The sequence below is a fragment of the Dipteris shenzhenensis genome, chromosome 19, assembly GCF_047967505.1.
Source record: "Dipteris shenzhenensis isolate YYH24624 ecotype China chromosome 19, Dip_SZ_1.0, whole genome shotgun sequence".
Taxonomy (NCBI): Eukaryota; Viridiplantae; Streptophyta; class Polypodiopsida; order Gleicheniales; family Dipteridaceae; genus Dipteris; species Dipteris shenzhenensis.
This window is the reverse complement of record NC_141614.1, coordinates 19,743,407-19,755,357: the sequence shown is the minus strand read 5'-3', so window position 1 is coordinate 19,755,357 and position 11,951 is coordinate 19,743,407.

The following is an 11,951-nucleotide window of genomic DNA, read 5'->3' as shown; positions in this document are numbered from 1 at the left end:
AGTGGAGATGAGGAGAGAGGGCACAGCTAGAGAGCACACCACAAATGACTAACTGTACACTAGAATTAGTTGAAAAAATAGAATATATACAAACCCTTTTAGGGTTAGGGTTAGGGAATCTAACCCTTTCCTTTATAGCACTCTATAAGGTTAGTGCTATGCACATATGATCACGTGATGGTGCTATGCACACATGATCACATGATGTTGAGCGTGAACTCTCAACACCTTCCCTCAAGATCAACATCATGAAGTAGGCCTTCCCTCAAGATGATGATTCTGGGGAATCGAAGAAGGACTGAGCATTACATTCCATCACACCCCTTTAATGGGAATGTCCTTCCTCTGCATCAAACCAAGAGCTAGTCGATGTTTCTCGAATAGCTCTTTACCGAGTGGTTTGGTAAAGATGTCTGCAACATTTTCTTTGCTATCACAATGCTGCAATGTGATGTCACCAAGTAACACTCTTTCTCTGATGAAGTGCTCTCTGACATCAATGTGCTTTGTCCTGGAGTGATATACTGGATTTTTGGCCAATGCTTGAGCCGATTGATTATCACAGTATATTGTTGTTGGCTTTGACTCATCAAAGTAATCTGTTTCTGACAATAGTCTTCTGAGCCATATAGCCTCACATGCACCTGTAGTGAGTGCTCTATATTCTGCTTCAGTCGAAGACAAAGAAACAGTTAGCTGTTTGTTTGACAACCATGATATAGCACCTTGACCAAGGAAAAATGCATATCCTTGTGTCGATCTCCTGGTCTCATGATCTCCAGCATAGTCACTATCACAGTATCCATGCAACCGTGGATGACTTCCTCTGTATTCTATCCCAAACTGTCTTGTACCTCTGATGTATCTCAAGACTCTTTTGGCTGCATTCCAGTGAGACTGTTTTGGATTTGCCATAAACTGTGCTAGTGAACTTACTGCATAACAAATATCTGGCCGTGTGATTGTCAGATATATAAGAGATCCAATGAGTTGCCTGTAGTATCTGTCATTGACTGTAGGCTTTTCTGAATCTTTAGTAAGTTTCAAACTCTGTTCCATGGGAGTGGCTGCAATCTTGCAATCTGCCATATGAAACTTCTTCAGGAGACTGTCAACATATTTGAGCTGACTCATGAATGTGCTATCTGAATCTCTCCAGAACTCAATTCCAAGACAATAGTGCATAAGTCCAAGATCTTTCATGTCGAACTCTGCAGATAAGTCTTGTTTTAGCTTTCTGATGAAGCTATCCTTGCTTCCTGTCACAATCAGATCATCTACGTACAAAAGTGCAATAGTAATATCTTCCCCTTGAACTTTGTAGTAGAGAGTATGATCTGCATTGGACTTCATGTATCCCAGATCAGCAAAATACTTGTCAATTCTACTATACCAACTTCTGGGTGCTTGTTTTAAGCCGTAGAGACTTTTCTTGAGATGGCAAACCTTGTTCTCCTTTCCTGGTTCAACATAACCGGCTGGTTGTTGCATGTAGACTTCCTCATCTAGATAACCATTGAGAAATGCATTCTTGACATCGAGCTGATACACATTCCATCTGCTGAGTGTCGCTAGTGATATCAAGAACCGTATGGAATCCATCTTTGCTACTGGAGCATAAGTCTCATCATAATCTTGGCCATATTGTTGTGCAAATCCTTTTGTAACTAATCTGGCTTTGTATCTCTGAATACTGCCATCTGGATTGTACTTCACTTTGTATACCCATTTGTTGGCTATGGCCTTCTTTCCTGGTGGAAGGTCGCATAATTCCCAAGTGTTATTTTTATACAAAGCATCCATTTCTTCATTCATAGCAGTTTGCCATTCTGGCTTATCTACTGCGTCTTCGAAGTACACTGGCTCTTCTGTAGCCATGATGGTAGTCATAAGAGCATAGTTGGTGGTTTCCACCTAGATTGCTTTGCCTTTCTGAGCATATGTCAATCTGGCTGGTGGTTTGCTTTCCCTAGTAGACCGTCTGAGCTGTTGTGGCGCTGCTTGGGGTATTGCTGGCAATTCTTGCTCTTCTTCATCAACCTGTTCTGTAGATGACTGTGAAGTCGATGCTTCTATCTCCTGTGTAGGTGAGGTTTTCCATTCTGATTCCTCATCGAAGATTACATCTCTGGAGATAATGACTTTGCGGTTGATGGGATCATACAATTTGTATGCTTTGCTTTCTTCACTGTAGCCAACCATGATGCATTTGCGTGACTTCGCATCCAATTTCCTGCGATGATCATCATGTATGTGGGCATATGCTATGCAACCAAATATGCGGAGATGCCCAATGCGTGGCTTGTGTCCAGAATGCTTCATAAGGAGTCATACCTTGTATCGGTTCGGTAGGAAGCCGATTAAGCAAGTAGTTAGCTGTAGCTATTGCTTCTGCCCAATACTGATTCGGAAGATGCTTTTCACTAAGCATTGCTCTAGCACTGTCTGCTAAAGTCCCATTCTTCCTTTCAGCTCTTGCATTTTGCTGAGGAGTATCTGCACATGTGAATTGTCTTCGAATACCGTGAGTTTTGCAAAAGTTCATGAATGCTGAAGACATGTATTCACCTCCTCTGTCTGATCTCATGACCTTGATCTTTCTGCCTGTTTGGTTTTCTACCATGGCTTTGAATTCTTGAAATCTGGCAAACACTTCAGATTTTTCTTTCAGAAAGTAGACCCAACAATATCTGCTATAGTCGTCGATGAAGGTCAAGTAATAAAGTGAACCATTGATGCTGCGGGTCTGGGCATAACCCCATACATCTGTATGAATCAAATCAAGAATACCTCGTGCACGAGAGGTACTTTTGACAAAGTTGGTTCGCTTTTGTTTGCCGAAGCAGCATGCTTCACAAAACTTTCCAAGAAACTGTAGCTTCGGAATCCCAATTGCCATATTCTGATTCCTGAGATCTAACAAGTACTTGAAGTTGACATGACCATATCTCTTGTGCCATTTTACAGATAGTGGCATCTGTTGCATTTGAGCTGACATGGCATGCTTATCTGGTACTGTAGCTAGCATCCTGTATAAGCGTCCTTCCTTGACACCTTTTGCTACTAGCTGACCTCTTTTGGATTTGTCTCTGATAGTACATTCATCACCGTCGAAGATGACTTTGTAGTTGTGTTCTGTCATTTGACCTACTGACAAAAGGTTCTTGCTGAGCTTCGAAACATAGAGCACATCTTTGACTAATCCTTTTGTACCAGTGAAATTGTTCATGGGGATAACACCTGTCCCTTGAACCGGATTCGGTGTATTGTCTACTGTGTAGATGACATTCTTTTGACCTTCTAATGGCTTCATTTCTGTGAACCATTCCTGATGATTTGTCATATGAGATGATGCACCGTTGTCGACGTACCAAGGACCCTGTTCCACTTAGTCGACTTGATAGCTGAAATCCTCTTTGGGATTGAAATCAGTGTCTAGGTGCATTATATCAGTCTGATGCAATTCCTCACTTGCAAGAAACATATTGCCATGTTCATTTGCAAAATGACTGTGACTAGAATGTCCACCACGATGATTTTCTCTTCCTCGGGAAGCCCTCGATTACTGCTAGATTGACCGCCTTGGTCGTACTGCTTCTTGCGGCAATCTCTTTCATAGTGTCCAAACTTGTGACAATAGTTGCATTGAATGTTTGACACATTGGTGGATGCATTCCCTCGTCCTTGAAATCTTCCTCAGTTGGAATGATTTCCTCTTTGCTGATTCTAATGTTGCTGAGGATGATGCTGATGCTGACTTTGATTTTGTTGATGATGACCACTTTTCTGATATGATCTACCTCTGTTTCTACCTTTGCCTCTACTTCTGTCTGAAGCTGTGAATGCCTGATCATTAGAATGACCTTTACGTGCTTGAATGGCCTGAGTCCTGAGTTCTTCACCAAGTAGAACTGACTGAAGTTCTTCCAGTGTTGGAATTTGCCGTTGGATGGCAATACTCTGAACTAGATTCTCATATCCTTCTCCTAGTCCATTCAGGATTACTTGAACCATTTCTGCGGGATTCATAGTCTCTCCTGCTGCTGCAAGTTGATTGTTGTAGTCTTTGATGCGGAGTACATAAGCATGACCGGTTTCACTGCTGTTGCGGAAACTCTGGTTGATCTGGTTTCTCAGGGTGAGAATCCTGAATGTGTTCTTGGACTCGTAGAGAGCTGCGAACATATCCCATGCTTCTTTTGATGTCTTGACTGTGTTGAGCTGTCCTAGCATGACATCTTGCACATTCTACTTGATCAGGTGATAGGCATACTTGTCTTTCTTATCCCATTCTGCTTGAGCTCGGGCAATGGCAGGATCTGCTACGGGTGCGAAAACTGATGGTGTAGATGTAGATCCCGATGTAGATCCCGATGTAGATCCCGTTGCTGGTGCTGTGACAACAAATGGAGTAGAGCTACTAGTGGCTGGATCGGCCAATGGTCTAGGTATAGATCCATCGACATACTCCCATTTGTCCTGAAGCACAAGAATGGTCTTCATTCGGTATTTCCATGTACCGTAATTGGAGTTGTCTAACTTAGCAAATGCCTCCAGATTGAGGTTGCTAGTCGACATGGTGCAAACAATGTACTCAAAAAATGTCCTGGAAAACTCTGTATGAATCAACTGCAAATACACTGAAGATGCCAAGTGAAATCTCTGTACCGTGGGTGAAGATAGAACTGCAGTAAATAAGATCTGACCTGTGTTACAAGGCTTGTGGCAATGATGCCGGGAATAGCCAAGAGGCTTTACAAGGCTGAAAAATGATGTGCACGATGCCATGAGATAGCCAAATAGGCTTTACAATGGTGGCATCTGTGTGTGAAATCAAGTGCTATCTACCCACTGAACCAATCTGCAATGCCTCTGTACTCTGAAGTCTGCTCACTGAACTGATGAACGTAAGGTTTCAGGTAATGTAATGATGTGAAATCGGATGTGAGCGTATGGACTGACTCCGAGTAGGTACTAGTCGGGAATTTCGGGCATGGCTTAGATTGGCAACTTGGGGAATTCAAAGTGTCCCCTCTATGGCGATCTAGTCTACTCTGATCTAGATCTAAACCAACCGTCGATCGATGAAAGAGCAGCAAATAATTCCTTTTCTTTTGTTCTTTTTAAGTGCTGGGTCAGATGCGTCGATGTAGAGGCAAATGTGCGTGAAGGAAGTGGTTTTGTTGGCGAGGCTCAAATGTGAGTGTAACTTTCGCCAAAATGTGCGCGTGATGTAATGAGCGCGTAGAGCACGAAAAAACGAGCGACTTTCCTTTTTTGAGCACCCTCAAATTCTTCCTGGATCAAGAGATACGACTTGATCTAGGTGGAGGGGCAAAAGGAGTGCAAATGGTGCTCAATGATGATGTGTCACTATAAGTCACATGCAGTGATGATGTGGCACTGTGCCTAGCAAGAGGTGTGCCTGTGAAGTAGTGATGAGGTGGCAGGAGTGGTCACATGAAGTGTCTGTGGAGCACTGTGTGTGCCTGCAGAGGTCAGTGTTGACTGGACTACTGAGGTGGCAGTGCTGAGGTGGCACTAATGACGTGGCCTGATGACGTGGCACAGGTGATGTGGCTGATGACGTGGCACTGATGACATGGCTGATGACGTGGCAGTCGGTGACGTGGTTGATAAGATGACACGTGGCTGGTCCTTGACCAAGCCCTATGGTGTGGTTGAGTAAACTCCTTGAAGATAAGAAGAAGGCCATGTGTCCAATGGTGACCACTCTTATCCAGTATTGACCTAGGGTTAACAGTACCTAGGTTAAGTTAACCACTCTCAAATTCACGGTTAACTAACCCAATCTTGATTAGATCTTATCTTCCACCTGTCATCTCCTAAGGTCTGAGAACCTTGGAGATGAGTTGTAAAAAAAAGTGATGGCGGAGACGGTCGGCGATGAAGAAAAAATTTGAGAAGAAAAAAGTCGGTTGCCCCGAAGGCTTGTGGTCGCGATTTTCTCCACTCTTGAAGCTCTCAAGCCCGCATTCGAAGTGTTGCTGGGCGCTGCTTTGTTGGTGAAGGTCGGTCAGGGCACCGTTGACGATGGCGAAGAAGCTGTCGATGGACTGCACAGATGAGACAGAGCTATTGCTGGAGCCGTCGAAGATGCAAGGTAGTTGCTGGCGGGAGGTTGCATGGGCTGGAGCTCGTTGGAGTCGGCTCGTTGTTGCTGCAGGTCTATGTAGCCGGTTCTCCTGCGGTTCAGCGCCTTGTTCGCAGAGCTAACCGATAAGATCGTGCCGGTGGCAGTCTTGCCAAAGATGGGAATGTTCTATGGTAACACGGTGAGAGGATTGAAGGCCCGTATGACGGTCTACGTCCGATTCTGAGAGGTGGAGACGTTACGTTGGAGCGGCGTTCGACTCTTGAAGTGAGGGAGCTCTGAAGGTGGTCGTTCAATGGACACCCGCTATTTATCTGTGTCGATGAAGCTTTGGAGAGTGGTAGAGCCGTCGCTGGAGTAGCGCCTGTTGTCAACCGCTGTGAGCACCGTATGAAGGCTGAGGGAAGCTTGTAGGTGCGCTGTGAGGTCGAATGCGCTGACGCTAGATATTCTTCGTTGCCGCTCGGGAGTCCGTGGAAGGTGTTGCTTGGGCTGCGCCTCAGGAGCTGCGAGCCGCGATTGTTTGAAGACTCAGGAGTATGTCGCAACTATCAAGGAGTATCGAGCCTTGACGTAGGAGCTTGGAGGTCCGCCAGTTGACACAGCACTATAGCTTGGAAGGCCTTGCAAAGGCTTTCGGTTTCCAAGCTAAGATCATATGAGCTTTAGGAGGCCGTGAGTTGCCAAGCTAAGATCATTGGAGCTTGAAGGTGCGCCTTGAAGAAGAACTAAGACCGTAGAAGCTTGCTGTTGAGGTCTCCTTGGAAGCTTGATCTCTCTGGCTGGAGTTCTTCCACAAGCTTGTTGTAGAACAGTTGGAGGACTCTATTTTTCTCTCAACTCAAGAAACACTCAAATAAACTCTCTCAAATGACAAAAATCTCTCAAGAACAATGACGGAAATTTCTTTCAATGGACGGAAATTCTCTCAATGGAAGTGAAGGGAAGGATCTCACAATCACTCAAGAGAACTCTCAATCTCACAATCTCTCTCACACTCTCAAGAAACTCAATGTCTCAGCGGAAGACAAGGAAGCTCTGATACCATGACAAAATATGAAGAGGGGAGAGGAGAAGAGTGGAGATGAGGAGAGAGGGCACAGCTAGAGAGCACACCACAAATGACTAACTATACACTAGAATTAGTTGAAAAAATAGAATATATACAAACCCTTTTAGGGTTAGGGTTAGGGGATCTAACCCTTTCCTTTATAGCACTCTATAAGGTTAGTGCTATGCACATATGATCACGTGATGGTGCTATGCACACATGATCACATGATGTTGAGCGTGAACTCTCAACAGCATGATCCCATATTTTTTCTCCAATTATCTAAGCAAGGACCAGACCAAACACAATAGAGAGCTAGAGGACACAATTCGACAGACTAGACTCTGCAAAGGCACTAACATGTAGGCCACAGACATATTTTCTCTTAAACGTGGGGAGACAGATTACTAGAGCAATGCTGGCACTTGTCAGACCACGAGCCACATCACAGAGACTACAGAGGAGAGCAAATGGACCTTGATTGCCTAAGTGCCAATGAACATCTATTACTTTCTTTGTTCATCAACGTCAATGCTCATGTGATCCCAAGCAACTGATAGACGAACTCTTGTCTCTATCCTCAATGATCCGCTGGAGTTGGTTGCACAAATAGCATACACAGGTCAAACCACTTAGATGGATGGATGACCTTCCTTTTTCTCTCATCACAGACATCAACCTTGGATAGGGATGACCACCTAGTAGCCCTATCTTAGCTTTCATTGTATCTAGGTTTTTTTTGTCTTATAGACACTTCGATCTTTTGTAGCCATTAATAAGCTCTCTCTCTCTCTCTCTCTCACACACACACACACACACAGACACACACTCTTTTGTATCCATTAACAAAATCTCTCTCTCTCTCTCTCTCTCTCACACACACACACACTTTTTTTTACTATAGTGAAAGCTTTGATTGATTATATTACAAGAATAGTCACCTCAAAAAAGAGCCGCTAGAAAATACATCAATTGAAGATCTCAGTATAAGCCAAATATACATCCTAATCTATTTGGCAAGTCTGCAAGCAATCAAAGAAAGATTGCTGAAGAGAACACTTAAAGAAAGCAAACAAAGAAAAATTGGGATCATAAAGTACAAAGTGCCCAATAGCAAATCCAAACAAAGAAAAGGTGAAACTCTAGTTGCTATGGATGAAAACCAAAGAGCCAAAAATTTTTTTGGAAGAGAACAGTCGAAAATCTTGCTTGTAGCCTTTGTTAAAGAGAATCCAAAAACTGCCAAGAAGATGGGCAATGCCAGAATATATGAGGCACAGTCTCCTGAGAAATCAGACACCGATGACATAAAGCAAGAGAAATGTGTCTACGGGCTAGCAACTATCCAGATGGAAAATTATCAATAAGCATTCGCCTTACAAAAACATGTTACCTTGTATGCCCAAAGTTGCTGCAATCTTTTCCTCCACCACTTAGCTATCCGATGCATTCGCCAAAGAGAATTACCCCTTTTTGAAACCCAGGGTTGAGGCAAAAGGATTTTGTATAATGCAGGCACAGTAATCTGAGATAGCCTTAAAGGACGAGAGGCGGACCCAAGGGAAGTCATGTCCAATCCTCTAATCGATCCTGGAGTTCCAAATGGGGAATTGGAACCAAAGGCAAAAGCATACAAGTGATTTGCTGCCACAAAGTACAATAATGAGAACCCAAATCATATTGTGTGGCTGCCAGAGTAAAGGGAAGCATAGAGCCATCATCATGAATAACATCAGCAACAGTAATATCCCTTTAAAAGAAATAAAGTAAGAACGATGAGGTTCCTATAAAGCAAGCGGAGATTGAAACACTGTGGTGAGATATCAACCATGCCACTCCAGGTGAGATAGAATATGCTTCTAGTCAAGAAGCAAGCTGGAGACCATAGGGCAGCCATGCAAAGTGCCATCAATGCACCCAAACAAGAAATCCCACACTGAGTGGATTGCCAATGACCAAAAGCAGGAGTACTGATATGTGTGACCAAAGATTGAATCATGAGAGCCAAGGGCTGATCACTTTTCAAAAATTGCAGCAATATTTTTCCCCTATGAGCAACGATGTACACCTGGATATTAGTGATACTCAAACCTCCATGCATCTCAGGGGAACAAATTTGATGCACCGAAAGCAGTCTTAGACTTTTTCAACCATATTTGAAACGCGAAATGATCTCCATAATGACAGACATAAAGAAATCAAGATCTGCCTTGGTGAACATGATTAAAGGCAAATAAAATTGAACGTATGCCAGAAGTATGGACTACATTATTCGGAGGTGAACATGTAAAGACCGAGTTACCAATTTCCAATATTCAAGCTTTTTCCGAAGCTTGATTAGAACCCAAACAATTTGTTGTCGACGAGTAAGTGCCCAGCCAAAGGATAACCAAGGTGTCGAACTAATTGAGTGGATGGGATGATCTCCCCTGGCCATGAGAGAATGTGCCAGTCTTTAAGATGCAATGGGAGCAGCTTAGACTTTTGAAAGTTAACATGAAGACCGACTAACAAACCATAAACTGAAAGGACTTGCATCAAAGCAAAAAAGATCATCTAGAGTATTCCTTACAATAAGCATAGAATCATTAGCATAGACCTGAGTAACCATGCTGTGATTTTCATCCAGTTCCAAACCATGGAGAGAATCTGTAGCCATTAGATGATCAATGTATTGCTCATACCATACAGTACTAAGGGGATAGCCTTGACGAACCGAATGACGAAGAGTCCATTCTTAACAGATGTCTCTAGAAAGAATACAAGCAACATTGTTATCCTTATAGAGCTGATAAATAACCTACTGCATTTTTATTCCAAATCCCAAGGCTCGCATTATTTGCGAGATGAACTCCCATTGAACTATGTCAAAAGCCTTAACAATGTCAATTTGTAAGAGCAAAACATCCTACTGTGTGTACTTGGCATATTCAATCCCAACATAAGCATTGACAATATTGTCCATGATATGCTTACGAGGAACAAAGCCATATTAAGAATGATGCAGCCCATTATGCACGTAGCCTTTCGTACAATCAATAAGCATTTTAGCTATTTTCTTGCAAATGACTGACATGTGCGTGATTGGTCTCCAATCAGTGATAAAATAAAATAAAAATGCTTCTTACGAAGGAGCTTTACCAGTCTCTTTTTCCATGACACAGACATTTGCTATCTTTTTCAAGTTGAATTAGCCATTTGTAGCATAGGGGATTTGAGGCTATCCCAGAAAGCAAGAAAGAATTCAACAGTGAGGCCATCTCATCCTGGAGATTTTCATCTACCACAGGATTTAACTGCATCTGACAAGTCCCTTTTAGTGAAGGAAAGTTCCAACTCCAAAAGCCTGAGCTTAAGAAAGAATTGGATGAACATGCTGTAAAAGAAGCTGACGTGCAGACAAAATCTCAAGACAAGACAAGTCCACGTGTCCAAAATGGAAGAAGTGCTACATACAAAAACCAACAACTTCAGAGTGAGATAAAGACCAAGAACCATGAGGCATCTGGATCCAACAAATATTTACAACCTGTTGTTTGTAATGAAAACTTTTAAAAAAGTGCTTTGAAAAGCAACCTTCATTTGGATGGAGACAGAATTTAACTTGACATAAGTGCATGCTTTCATCAGAAGACAAAAGCGGAAGGTGACTAAGCTCAGCCAGACTCTGACAAGTAAGTTTTACATAATCTCCGGTGTGACTCGCATAAATGATTTATCATAATCCTGAATCACATCTTATATTCGAGCAACAAAAGCCTGCCATGCATAATCCAGATCAAAAAGCATCTGTCATTAAGAAAGTCATGCATGGAGAGCCTTAACCAAAGAGGTGCATGATCAGACTACGTGAAAGTATGATCAACCCATAGTTGACAAGTGAAGACATCACAATGCTACGGATCAACCTAATACCATCTGTCTAGATGTGCCTGATAAGAAGATTGAGCATTGTGCTGAAAGGTATAGCTCAAGAGCGTGGGCTGCAATTCCTTCAAGAGATCCACCAAACGCAAATGAACCCAAAAATCAAACCATGCCTGTTGTTTAGTAGTGAACATATGAGTACGGCCCGACGTATTCTCTCTCGGTTACAGAGCATTGTTAAATCACCACATATGAATGCATAGTGTCTCCATTGATAATTATGCATGGCATCCCAAATCAATGCTCGATCATTGAAAGATTGAGAGGCATAAACCGATGCAAATTTAAATATTTCTTCTTGAACTAGACATTGCATAATAATCCATCTACCATAATGATCATTGAGAGCCACAACGGACTGAAGATGATGCCTTGTCAAACAAGCCACCCCAGAGAAAGTGCTCTCCAACATAGAAAATATCATAACCAGCAAAATATCTTGTGTAACCACCATTCATGTGCTAATTATGTTCTTGCAAAGCCACTATGTTTGGTTGCAATTGGCTCATATACATCCACATAAGTTTTCACTTTTTACAATCACACAAACCCTGTACATTGAGTGTAACGCATTTGATGTGGTCAAGCATATTTACAGATATAGGACAAGTATGTACATCAATAAAACAAACTGTTAGCTTAAAGAGAAGAAGAGAGCAGCAACTTCCTCTTCTAAAAAGAGGGCACGATTTGAGTTGACTGTTGCACAAGTCAAACCAATTCCAAAATTTTCAACGAGGGTTGTCCTGTAAAGATGCACCATTCCAAGTCTTGGATGGCAAAGGTCTCCTAGGAAAGAACTTTTCGAGGAGTTTACCATGCTTCATCTAAATTTTTACCTTCACTTGAGACTGAGAT